The 12,129-nt window shown below is 44.7% G+C and overlaps 1 long non-coding RNA gene across 3 annotated transcripts in view; it reads right to left on the bottom strand.

The window, feature by feature from the left end:
• LOC107973828 (uncharacterized) overlaps positions 1-12,129 on the bottom strand; it is a 257,209-nt gene that overhangs the window by 36,773 nt on the left and 208,307 nt on the right. For all 3 annotated transcript variants that reach the window (XR_010150133.1, XR_001716302.3, XR_008546817.2), the window contains one exon: positions 10,025-10,190. This is a non-coding gene — a long non-coding RNA (uncharacterized LOC107973828). Of the gene's footprint in view, positions 1-10,024; positions 10,191-12,129 lie in introns of those variants that run through there.

The following is a 12,129-nucleotide window of genomic DNA, read 5'->3' as shown; positions in this document are numbered from 1 at the left end:
CAGAGGAGAAATCTGGAAACCCAGCCAAAGAATACAGTCTAACCTTTGTTCAGACACTAGTGTGAAGGAGAGAGAAAAGGGCTGTGGGATAATGAGATACTTGTGTTTTCAACTTGCAGTGGCCGTTGGAATGCGACACTCCACAGCATACAACAAGCCCTTCTAATACGCTAAGGCTGGAGACAGACAAGTGAGTCTAGTTAGATCTAATATTGCTTTTCCTGGCGCGTAAGGTGAAGGCCCCTACATAGATGTGGTCCCAATATGGAGATGGAAGTATGAGGGCCTAGCTTGCCCAGGAAGTCACCCAGACTGTAGGCATTAACGTGCAAGAGTTTTGCCACCCTGGAAAGCAACAGTAGGGTTGTGTGTGTGTTTTCTACTACCATCTCTTGCTCTGGCCTGCTGCCATTTATAGTAGTTGTGGGCTAAAAAAATGCAAACTGTTCTCTATAATAATACTCCCAAGTTTACGTAAACAACAATTCCAATACAAAACAACTCAGATAAGCATATAAAGACCAGGAACATAACATTTCTCATAAGGAAAGACTGGGGCCCACCCTGCCCCAGAATGACCTCATCTTAACTAACTACATCTTCAACGACCCTGTTTCCATATAAGATCACATTCTGAGGTACTGGGGGTTAGGACTTCAACATATGAATTTGGGTGGGACATAATTCCACCCATAACATACCCCTAAGCCTGAGAGGAGATGGAAAAGAAGGTGTTGTGGAGCCTACTTGAGCCCTGAAGCCCAGCAACAGCTGTCGTCAGAGACCGCCACAGCTGTGCCAGCACCACACCAAAGCAGGCAGAGGCTGGCGAAATAAATACAACTCTAACCTGTCTCTCATCCCACTCTCCAGGCACCAAACCCAATCAGGACAGAGGACAAGGGAGCCAGCTGATACCATTTGGGGAAGTCACAGAGAAGGGAGGAGAATGGATACGGTGGGTGCGTGCATGCGTGCGTGCGTGCGTGCGTGCGTGCGTGCGTGCGTGCGTGCGTGCGTGTATTTACAGGGGCAATTAGAGAAAACATTCCAATCTCTTTATTTGAATCAAGAGATCCAAATGGATTTGGGATAGAAATTGGTATATTTTGGAAATCAGAGTATTTAGATAAACCAAGAGAGAAAATCAAGATGTACATTCTTTTCCAGGAAAGCTACCTATAAGAAAATTCCTTCTCCCAAATTTCTAACGAATGCAATGAAGGCCTCCCAAGAAAACATCACCCTTGGGGTGCACATAAAGAAAAGCTCTTCCTTAGAGCCCCCTCAAATGACCTGGTCATGTACCTCTCCTCCTGAAACCTAAGACACCCTGGACATCCCCTTTGCTTCATACCCAGTTCAACCCCATGCCTCCATCTCTATTCTTGCCACCTTGGTTCAAGACCTCCTCACTTCTCCCCTGGGCCCAGTCTTCCAGCCTCAGCACCACCGCATCCATCCTTCACACTGTGGGCTGCAGAATAAAACTCAGACTCCCCAGCATGCCCAGCGAGGCTCCTTGTGATTTGGTCCCCATCCAGAGTTCAGGCCTCAATTCCCTCTCATCCCCTCCCCACCCTGCCCTCTGGTTCTCCAATAAAAAGAACCCACTCTGTCAGGAAAAATCGTGGAAGACTTTGAAGTGTGAAATTGAAAAGATTCCTGGGTGTCCGGTCCAATGCTCCCTACTAGGCTGTCTTCAATTTCCCTTGTTCCGTGCTATTTTATATTTTATTACTAGAAGTTATAAATTAGTGAAAGTGATGCAAATGATTTTTGGCCTTAAATGTGTAAATGCATCCCTCAAGATGCAGTAAATTATTGCCCTGTAGATATGGACCACTTTTGCATCTATTTTAAATTCTGTTCAGCATTTCTGATCACCTATGTATGAGCGTTCTTTGGATTTTTCTTTGAACTATTTCTAACATCTTACTTGTTTTCTCATGAATTGAGTTAAATAAAATATTTGATACACAATTTATAATTCTATGAAAATCACAATTTTATCCTTAAAAATTTTTCCTCTTCTATCAGTTCCTATAGTTCCCAGATTGGGCCATGCTCTTTCCTGCATCTTTGCCTTTGTAAAAGCTGTTGTCACTGTCCAGAAGTTTCTTTCAGATCTTTTTGCATCTGGTGAACTCCTAACCGCCCTTCAATGTTTAGCTAAAGGTTGCCTTCTCTGCAAATCCCTCCTCAATTTCTCCATGAAGTTAGATACTCAAGTTGGAAGGGATTTTGTACATGCCTGTATTTCCATGCTTAGCATCCTGTGTCAATATCTATTTTTCCCACTAGACTTGGAACACCTGCAGATAGGGACTATATTCTCCTCTATTACTCCTAGCACAGAGTAGGCACTTAACAATATTACTGAATAGTCATTCAGTACCTTTTCTTGGGCTTTCTTTTAATTCTCACAATGACCTAATGAGGTTGGTCATATTCGTATCTCCCTTTTACAGATGCAGAAACCAAGCTTTGAGAAAGTGGAGTGACTTGCCCAAAGTCACACAGCTTTGGGAGGATCTGAACCCAGTTAGTGTGTCTCCAGACCGAACTATCTTAACTGCAATATTATACTGTTTGTTAATTCAGCAAATCCATGGCCCTCAGCCCTCTTTAAGTGATACCTAAACAGACAACTAAGGGTAAACTTTTGGGTTGTGTTTTTCATCGAAGGATAACATATCTTACCAGGCTGGGACAATAAAGAGCAAATGATTGTTAATATCATAATTTCTGTCTCCCCAGAAATTAGCCAGTATGTATCAACCAAACAGAATTGGCTAGCCAAACAATTTCCTCATTATTACCATACAATGCAGCTTAAATTAAAACTATAGTTTCTCGCTCACAAAATGGACAATAGTACTTGGCACATGTAGGTTGCTTAGCAAACACCTGTCCATGGATGTGTCATACAAGAGTGCTCACAATACAGGCTGCCAGTTGCCCTGTGGAGCAGCCAGGGAAGGCCTGCCCTAGTTTCACCCACCCCATCCATCTCCCTGGGTACACCTCCTCCTGCCATCGGCACTCCTACTATCATGGCTGCATCTGGGGTTTGGAGTTCACAGAAACCTCTTAAAAAGGCACCCAATTGCTCAACTTTGCTAAGCAGATGAAGAGTGAAATAAATGTTGCTTCACCAGCTGGGTCAGTGTCCAGCCTCCTGAGGGGTATCTGGGGACCATCTGACTTCCTGCCACTCACAGGGTGGAAATAAACAGAGCGTATTGCCATAATAAGGGACATGAGGAGCAGGGTTGGGCTGGGCTTTGATAACTGGAGTGGTGTGATTAGGGTAGCTTTGATGTTGATAAGCTGTTTCGACGGCCTTTCATCCTAGTGCCCCTGCCCTTGGAGTATTGGGCTCCAGTAAGCCAATGTAATCATTACCCAGGCCTCCAGTGCAAAAGCCAGGCTCACGGAGAGCAGGCTGGCATGGCAGCCTGCTTGGGGAGGCTTGGGGAGCAGTGAGACGAGGCCAGCTGCAGATGCATTTCCTCCCCATGCCAGGAAAGGTTTTAATTCAAAAACAAGTGTATTTATCACTTCCAACCACTCCGCAGGGCAGGGCATCCTGCCTCGGGTGGAGCGTCAGTGTGCAGTGGGAACAGTGGCAGGCGGCCAACGGAAACTTCACGTTTCACGAAGGTTTCTGCCACTTCGCAGTTGTTATAAAGGCCAGCATCACATCAGTGGAGACAGTCCAGCCTCCCAGCCAGCCCTAAAGACACAGGCACCAGGAAAGGGCCAGGCTCTCCAAGCCCTGGCCAGGCAACTTTGGCCCCAGTGGGCTGGATGGTGGGATGCAATGAACCATCCAACTTGGTGACTAAGGCTCTTTCTAACCCTGGAGTGTGGACAAAGGGAAAGTCTGTCATCAGCAGACAAAGGGTAAGTTGTCTGTGAATCCCAATGACACATGCCCCATAGGCTACCTGTTTAAGGAGCTAGAAGGTTATTCCACTCTAAGAAGCTCACCTTTGCCTGGTGGTCCAAGGGACTTGCTGGATATTTTCCAGAGAGGAGGAAGGAATTGCAGACAGGTGTGGTTTTCCAGCTCACCTGGCCCCAGACTGTTGAGTATTCCTTCCCCTCCCATTTAGGCTTCAGCACTGCTGGAGTCCTTTCAAAAACAGACTGGATCTTGTCACCCGCCAACTGAAAAGTCTCCTGGAAGAAGCCCACATCCATAGGGATGCCATTCCAGGTTCTTCCCAGCTCTTCCAGCCCCTATCTGTCCAGTCTCATCCCTCAACACTTTATGCACAGGCCCACAACTCCCCAAGCAAGCCCTGTGCTTTCATACCACCTCGGGTAGCCTTCCCCACTGTGTCTACCTTCTTCTGCTCACATTTCAGGGCCCAGCTGAAATGTTACCTCCTAGGTGAAGACTCTTCTGCCCTTTCTCCCCCATCCACACGGAATTTGAATGTCTTCCTCCCTTGGGCTTGCAGAGCTTGCTGTGCATAACTTTCCTAAAACATTGAACCACACCATAGCCAACTTATTTCATTCTATGTTAGTCTCTCTGACCTGATTATTAGCTCAGTGGAGTAAGGACTCCCCTTTAACTCATCTGTCTATTCTCAGTGACTAGTATAGGCCCTGGCACATAGTAAGTGCTCAATAAATGGGAAGAATAAATGAACAATCGTCTAACAACTTCCCCTTCCTTGGAGAATCTCCTCTTCTTAGGTAGAAGCAATGCAGCTGTGAGCCTTCCAGGGCCAAAGAACATTCATCTGTGGGAAACTGCTCTGGACAAAATCTGCCCTCCCACCTTCCCCCAGAGAAACCCCAAGGCAAAGAAGGCAATGTGAAAACTAACCATTTCCAGACAAGTGAACTCTCAGATGCTAACAATTTTCCTGTGTGTTAAGAGCAAAGCCAAACCACACAAAGAAGTGAAACTTCTGAATATCCCACACCCAGGCATTTAGTTTATTACTCGGTTGGAATTTCGGTGACTATAGCCATGTGAGTAAAGATGCTCCCTGCACGAACAGAAAGATTCTGGTGGTTCTCTGATGTATAATCTTTGGCCTTTATCTTCTGGATGCATTGCACCCTACAAGATGATAAAATAGTACAATATCCTTGCTTTAGGACCTGGGCTGTACCATCCCTATAGAATTCTGAACCTTAAATCTCATCCCTGTTACTCCTTTTGGATTCTTTTGCTTCAAAAGGATGATGATGATGAAGATGATGATGGTGATGATGATGATGATGGTAATCCTTTTTAAGAGCATTGTTATTGCAAATCACACCTCCTCTGTCAATAAAATAGGCTAAAATCTGGATATTCCAGATTTTAATGAAATCAAATTAATTTAAAATTAATTTGAATTTGAAATTAATTTTAATATCTTATTTAACCTAATATATTCAAAATATTAATATATTTGGAATATTCCAAAGATTCCAACTTCCATAAAGATAGAATTCATCTCATTGGTAAGAATTGCTCTAACTCATCAGTTCTACCCTTGGAAAAAGGGGCAAAAATTTAAACACTTTTCCCCACCCTCAGCACTGCTGAGCATTTCTTCCCCAACTCGGTTACCCAGGCCAGGTGGAAAGGAAACCAAATATCCATTCATCTCTAACAACTCCAATCCCATTTCCAGGAAAAGGAGGTCATAGCTCGCCCCAGCAGAAAGAAACAGAGTCCCCCATCTGCATGGCCTGGCCCCTCCCACCCCTCCAGCCTATTTCTCCCCACTTCCCCCACACTCCACTACAGCCATGCTGAACTGCTTACAGCTCCCCAAACACACTGCGCCCCACTGCCTCCTACACTCCTCACCATCTCACTCTTCACTTCACTCCTACTCATCATCTGAAGTAGATATCATCTCCTCCCGGAAGCCTTTCCCTAGCTGCCAAACCTCAGTTAAGGCCCTTCCAAACTGCTCCTAGCTCACCCTCTCCTTCCCCGTCCCAACAGTAATCACACTGCCTCACGACCATCAAGAACTTATCTTTCTCACCCTCTAGACAAGTATGGTCTAATAGTAATATAGTGCCAGCCATATATTAATTTTGAATTTTCTGGTAGTCTCATTAAAGAAGAAAAAAACAGATGAAATTATTATTATTATTATTATCATTATTTGAGATGGAGTTTGCTCTTGTTGCCCAGGCTGGAGTGCAATGGCGCGACCTTGGCTCACTGCAACCTCCGCCTGCCTGGTTCAAGGGATTCTCCTGCCTCAGCCTCCCGAGTAGCTGGGATTACAGGCATGCGCCACCACACCTGGCTAATTTTGTATTTTTAGTAGAGACAGGGTTTCTCCATGTTGGTCAGGCTGCTCTCAAACTCCCGACCTCAGGTGATCTGCCTACCTCGGCCTCCCAAAGTGCTGGGATTACAGGTGTGAGCCACCACACCTGGCCTGAAATTAATTTTAATAATATATTTTATTTAATCTAGTATAGCCAAAATATTATTTCAACATGTAATATAAAACAATTGCTCATGAGATATTATATATGCTTTTTCCCCCTACTAGGTCCTCGTTATCCAGTGTGTATTTTACCTTTACTGAACATCTCCATTTGGACTAAGCATATTTGAAGTGCTCCATAGTTACACGTGGCTGGTGGCTACCATATTGCAAAACAAGGGCTGAGATGAAATTTCCTGAAGTCAGGGCATGGGCTCAACCTCTCACACTAGTGTATCTTGTACCTTGCTTGGCACAAGAGCAACAATGCGAACAGCATCTATGAATGACTTCATCCCCCAAGGGAGGGAGGTATATAAGCACTGACCTGTGGCCCAGAACAGTGGGTGTCTGCAACATAAGCTGTAAGCACTATGGTTTCAGCTAAAATTTCACTGATCCAGCAAAACTCTCTAAATAAAAGAAAGATGGCTGGGCATGGGCTGATCACATTCATATTTCTTTATTTTTTTAATATTTTTTATTTTTTAGAAACAGGGTCTTGCTCTGTCATCCAGGCTGGAGTGCAATGGTGCAATCTCAGCTCAATGCAACCTCCACCTCCCAGGCTCAAGCAATCCTTGGCCTCAGCCTCCCGAGTAGCTGAGATTACAGGCATGCACCACCATATGTGGCTAATTTTTGTATTTTTTGTAGAGATGGCATTTTTTGCCCAGGTTGATCTCTAACTCCTGGGCTCAAGGGCTCTGCCCTCCTCAACCTCCCAAAGTGCTGGAATTATAGGCATGAATGCCTGGCCCCACATTCGTATTTCAAGCACTACTCAAAATGGCATAAATAACCAGTTCAGCAAAGCAAATTGGACATTTGGAATTCAGCAAAATGTAACTTAACCTTCATATAGGCTGGAAACCAAATGAAAATGCAGCATCTCCAGGCAATTTCCTTGAAATGGATCAACTTGAAACATTCTCTATCATAGGACCAGTAGACAGGAGAGGAGCCAAAGAAGGAAGGGTGAGTGTGGAATTATGAGTCGTACTACTCTCTGTTTCAAGATTCCTAGAGTTTTTATCCTGAAAGCTGTTACTTTTTTTTTTTTTTTTTTTTTTTTTGAGACAAGAGTCTCACTCTGTCATCCAGGCTGGAGTGCAGTGGCGTGATGTTGGCTCACTGCAACCTCTGCCTGCCAGGTTCAAGCAATTCTCCTACCTCAGCCTCCTGAGTAGCTAGGATTGCAAGCACATACCACCATGCCCGGCTAATTTTTGTATTTTTAGTAGAGACGGGGTTTCACCATGTTGGCCAGGATGGTCTCAATCTCTTGACCTTGTGATCTGCCCGCCTCGGCCTCCCAAAGTGCTGGGATTACACGCGTGAGCCACCATGCCTGGCCAAAAGCTGTTACTTTTAAAGGTGTTTCTTAGAAATAGCAAAGCAGTAGAGCCAGGAAAAACAATTACATCAGCCACAAACTCCAGAGAAGCAACCTCCAGGAAATGCCTCAAGGACATGTGAGGAGCGGACACTGCAGAGCTCAGGGAATGGATGGATGGCTTTTTCTCAGTCCAGTCAGATAGTTCTAGATTCCCAGATGGACAGATCTCAAGGAATTTTTTTTTTTTTTTTTTAGATGGAATCTTGCTGTGTCACCCAGGCTGAAGTGCAGTGGTGCGATCTCAGCTCACTGCAACCTCCACCTCCTTGATTCTCCTGCCTCAGCCTCCTGAGTAGTTGAGACTACAGGCACCCGCCACCATGCCCGGTTAATTTTTGTATTTTTAGTAGAGACGGGGTTTCACCATGTTGGCCAGGATGGTCTTGAACTCCTGACCTCAGGTGATCCGCCCGCCTCAGCCTCCCAAAGTGCTGGGATTACAGGCTGAGCCACCATGCCCAGCCCCAAGGACTTCTGATGGAACAGTTGCTACACCAGCAGTTCTTAAGCTTTAGTGGGCACTAGAAGCACCTAGGGGGCTGGTTAAAAATCCAGATTGCTGGACCTCACCGTTCAAAGAGTCTGATCGAGTTGGTCTGAGGTGAGTCCCAGGAATATGCGTTCTTACCCGTCAAGTATCTTAGGTGATTCTAAAAGGGAGTTCCACAGTTTAAAAATAAACAACCCTAAACAATGGTAGTTATAATCTGCTACCCATAATCAGTTCACTTTTCTCTCACCTTTCCTTTCTAAATGCCCCCAGAGGTACGATACCCTGTAGGCCACAGGTATGGTTGTGCAGTTGATGTGCTATATAAGGGCTACCAACTGAAAAGGCAAGTGGGAGCCGGGATCTAGGTGCCTGGCGACATGGGGCTGTGTTTACCCAGAGTGATGAGCCTTCTTTCTTTGGACAGAGGTGGTCCAACTTGCAAGCCTTGTGCTCTAGGGGTCCTTTTAGCCCAGAGGGCTGCTTTTTTTCTGATTTAATCAAAGACACTATATAGGTTAGTAGTAGCCCTGAACCTGCTGTTTGACTCCTTGGCCACCTTATCTTCCCCAGACCTCAACAGCGAGCACCCTCTACCAATCCTTGCTCCAGAAATGGGTTTAGTGGCTCATCATTTTCCTTATCCATCAGCCAGTCAACCACCATCAGGTCTTCCTGATCACCTAGGATGCTCCCGGCCACGGTCAGCCCCTGGGTGGTTCGGTCGTCCCTGGGCAAGCCTGGTCAGTGCCTGTGTGAATGAGTGAGCCATTGCCTCCCTGAGTCTGTTTCCTGGAAAGTCTCAGCCTCGCTGATTTCATGTACTCATCGCAGGTTTCTACTGGGCCTGATTATTATTTAAAGGGAAAGACGGCTCCAAGGGAATAGCTCATGAACAAGTCTCTAGGTTAAGAGGCTCACCAAGGGGGCAGACTGCTGAGTGGGATAGATGCTGAAGTGACTGACTCTATTTTCACAAATTCCCTTCTCTTTCTCTTCTCCCTGGCTTTTTCAATTTTCTGAACTGGATGAATACTTCATGACAGACTGTGCATGTTGGAGCAGACAAAGAATTAATAAAAGGGTCACTGAAACTGCTCTGAATCTCAGATGCATCCTTCGTGAAGTGAAAAAAGATTCCCCTGAGCTGCTAAGAGCAAGGAAACACAATCCGGGCTGAGCTGGAAACTCTAGATCTGCTACAACCTGGTTAATTGCTACTGAGCAGAGAGGCAAAGAATAGATAAAAATTTGCAGCCGTAAAAAAAAAAAAAAGAAATCTGAAAGGGATAGAGCAGCTTAGTAAAAAGACAGCTGGAATCTGAAGCCACCTCCATTCATTCATGGAACAGCTATGAGGCGCCTATTCCCATAGTGTCACAAGCACTGACTGTCATAGGTCCAGGGAGACACAGGTCCCTCAAAGAGCTTACTCCTAGAGTAGCAGGTTTATATTTGTAATTATAAACAAATAACTACAGTAAAATGTGGCAAGTGGCAAGAAAGAGAAAGGCACAAAGCACTATGGGTGCACCCAGGGCAGGAAGGTCCTGGCGGGTGATGGGCAGCTCCCTGGGTGCAGCATGGGGAACAGCAGAGGGAACAGCATATGTGAAGGCAGAGGGGCCAATCATCTTGACCTGGAAGGTGAATCACAAGCATTCCTACCTCACTGACGCACGGCATGAAGGAAGGGAGAGGCGAGAGACAGGGCTTGGAAGGCAGGCTGAAGCCAGTTGTAAGGGACCTTTGAATCATGTGCAGAAGTATCTGGGATTTCTCCATGAGGAATCATCGAAGCCTTCTTCAAGTAAGAGAGTAACTGAGATCAAACCTGTGGTTTAAACAAAACAAAACAAAACAAAAAAAACCTGTCATTTTTCATTTGCTTTCCTTTTGTTTATTTAAATAAACTAGTTTTGAAAACTAGTTTGTGAACATAGTAACAACATTAAACACTCTCCAAATGGGGTATGGAGATAAGCCTCCTTTCCACCTCCTACTACCAAGCTCCCTGTCTTCCCTTCCTAGAAGCAATCTTTCTTTCTAGTTTTACGTATATCCAACCAGAAGCATCATAGGCAGGCATATATATTTATACACAAATGACCACGGCATACTATTGTGCAGGTTGTATACTGCATGAGGCCACCAGTCAAGGAGACTAGAGGAGGTTAAAATCCATTGCACACTTGCTTGCCACTGGCATGGTGCTGCATATACCAGAGAGGACATTTTTCCTAATTTGTTCAAAGGTACTACATGTGGCTGGGCACGGTGGCTCAAGCCTGTAATCCCAGCATTTTGGGAAGCCGAGGCAGACGGATCACCTGAGGTGAGAAGTTCAAGCCCAGCCTGGCCAACATGGTGAAACCCCATCTCTACTAAAAATACAAAAATAAGCTGGGTGTGGTGATGGGCGCCTATAGTCCCAGGTACTTGGAAGCCTGAGACAAGAGAATCGCTTGAACCCGGGAGGTGGAGGTTGCAGTTAGCCGAAATCGCACCACTGTACTCCAGCCTGGGGGACAGAGTGAGCAAGACTCTGTCTCAAAAAAAGAAAAGAAAAGAAAAAAAAAACAGAAAACAAAGGTACTACATAGGCTAGCTGAAGCCATTTATATACATCACACACCTGCACGTGTATGCATAGGCACTCACCCATTTTCACAGCTTTTTATTTATATGAAAGAGAATATATTCTATATTCATTGTATAATACCTTTATTTTATAAAGTATCATGGATATCATTCACATGGACACAAGAAGACCCACCTAATTTTCTTTCACAGCCACTTGGCTTATTTATTTATTTATTTTTTTAGCACTTAGGGTCTTTATTGTGAAAGACAACTCACTTCTCACCTGTTAAAACCAAAACCAAAAGGGAATTCACCAAATGTCAGCATGCCACCCAGCTTGACATCAGCAGGCTATGCTTCCATGAGTATCTCCATCTTCAGGCCTCCCAGAAGCTCCAGGATTTACCCATGTGGCTAAAACTATTTCATATCCATTCTGATTCATTCTACTTAGACAACATGTCATTATATATGAAACAGTTACTGTGGCCAGGGAAATATGATGGATTGAGTGAGTGGCTTCCACCAGTTGGTGTCCACCCCTGGAGATAAGAGTGAGGTCAACACCAATCAACACTTAGGAGGGGCATGAGGGAATGAATGCTAGGGTAGCAACCAGTATATGGCCTTTGCAAATTCCATTATCCAACTCCCAAGTTGGATAGCTCCTACCAATGGTCCTTTACCTTGTTCCCAATATTTTGTCATTATAAACAATGCTGTAATGAACATCCTTACACATACATCTTTTCAGGTACAAGAATATCTGTAAAATAATTTCCTAGAAGTGGAACTTTGAGTCAAAGGGTGACCATACTTGTACCTTTGATAGACATTACTATATTGCCTTTCGAAGAGGCTGTGCTAATTCATTCCCGCAACATCTATGAGATTGCTTGCTTCTACACATCATTGGCTGTGTGTCAACTTTCTTAGACCTGTACTTTCAAAGTTCAATTTAACAATAGTGTGGTTGATGGATAGGAAGGGGAATGAGAATGCAGGTAAGAAAAGTAGCCACGTAATTACAATAATGAAAGAGATGATAAGAACCTGAACTAAGGTAGCTGCCATGCGTTGAAAAGTAGAGGCAGAATCAAGACACGCATGTTCTCAGCACAATGTTGCAATGGAAAAGAGAGCTATTTTTCTGAAAATTTTGCACTGAAAAGGCTTCATTTTGATTTTTT

This window comes from Pan troglodytes, chromosome 13, assembly GCF_028858775.2.
Source record: "Pan troglodytes isolate AG18354 chromosome 13, NHGRI_mPanTro3-v2.0_pri, whole genome shotgun sequence".
Classification (NCBI taxonomy): Eukaryota; Metazoa; Chordata; class Mammalia; order Primates; family Hominidae; genus Pan; species Pan troglodytes.
This window is presented reverse-complemented; position numbering and strand designations above follow the sequence as displayed.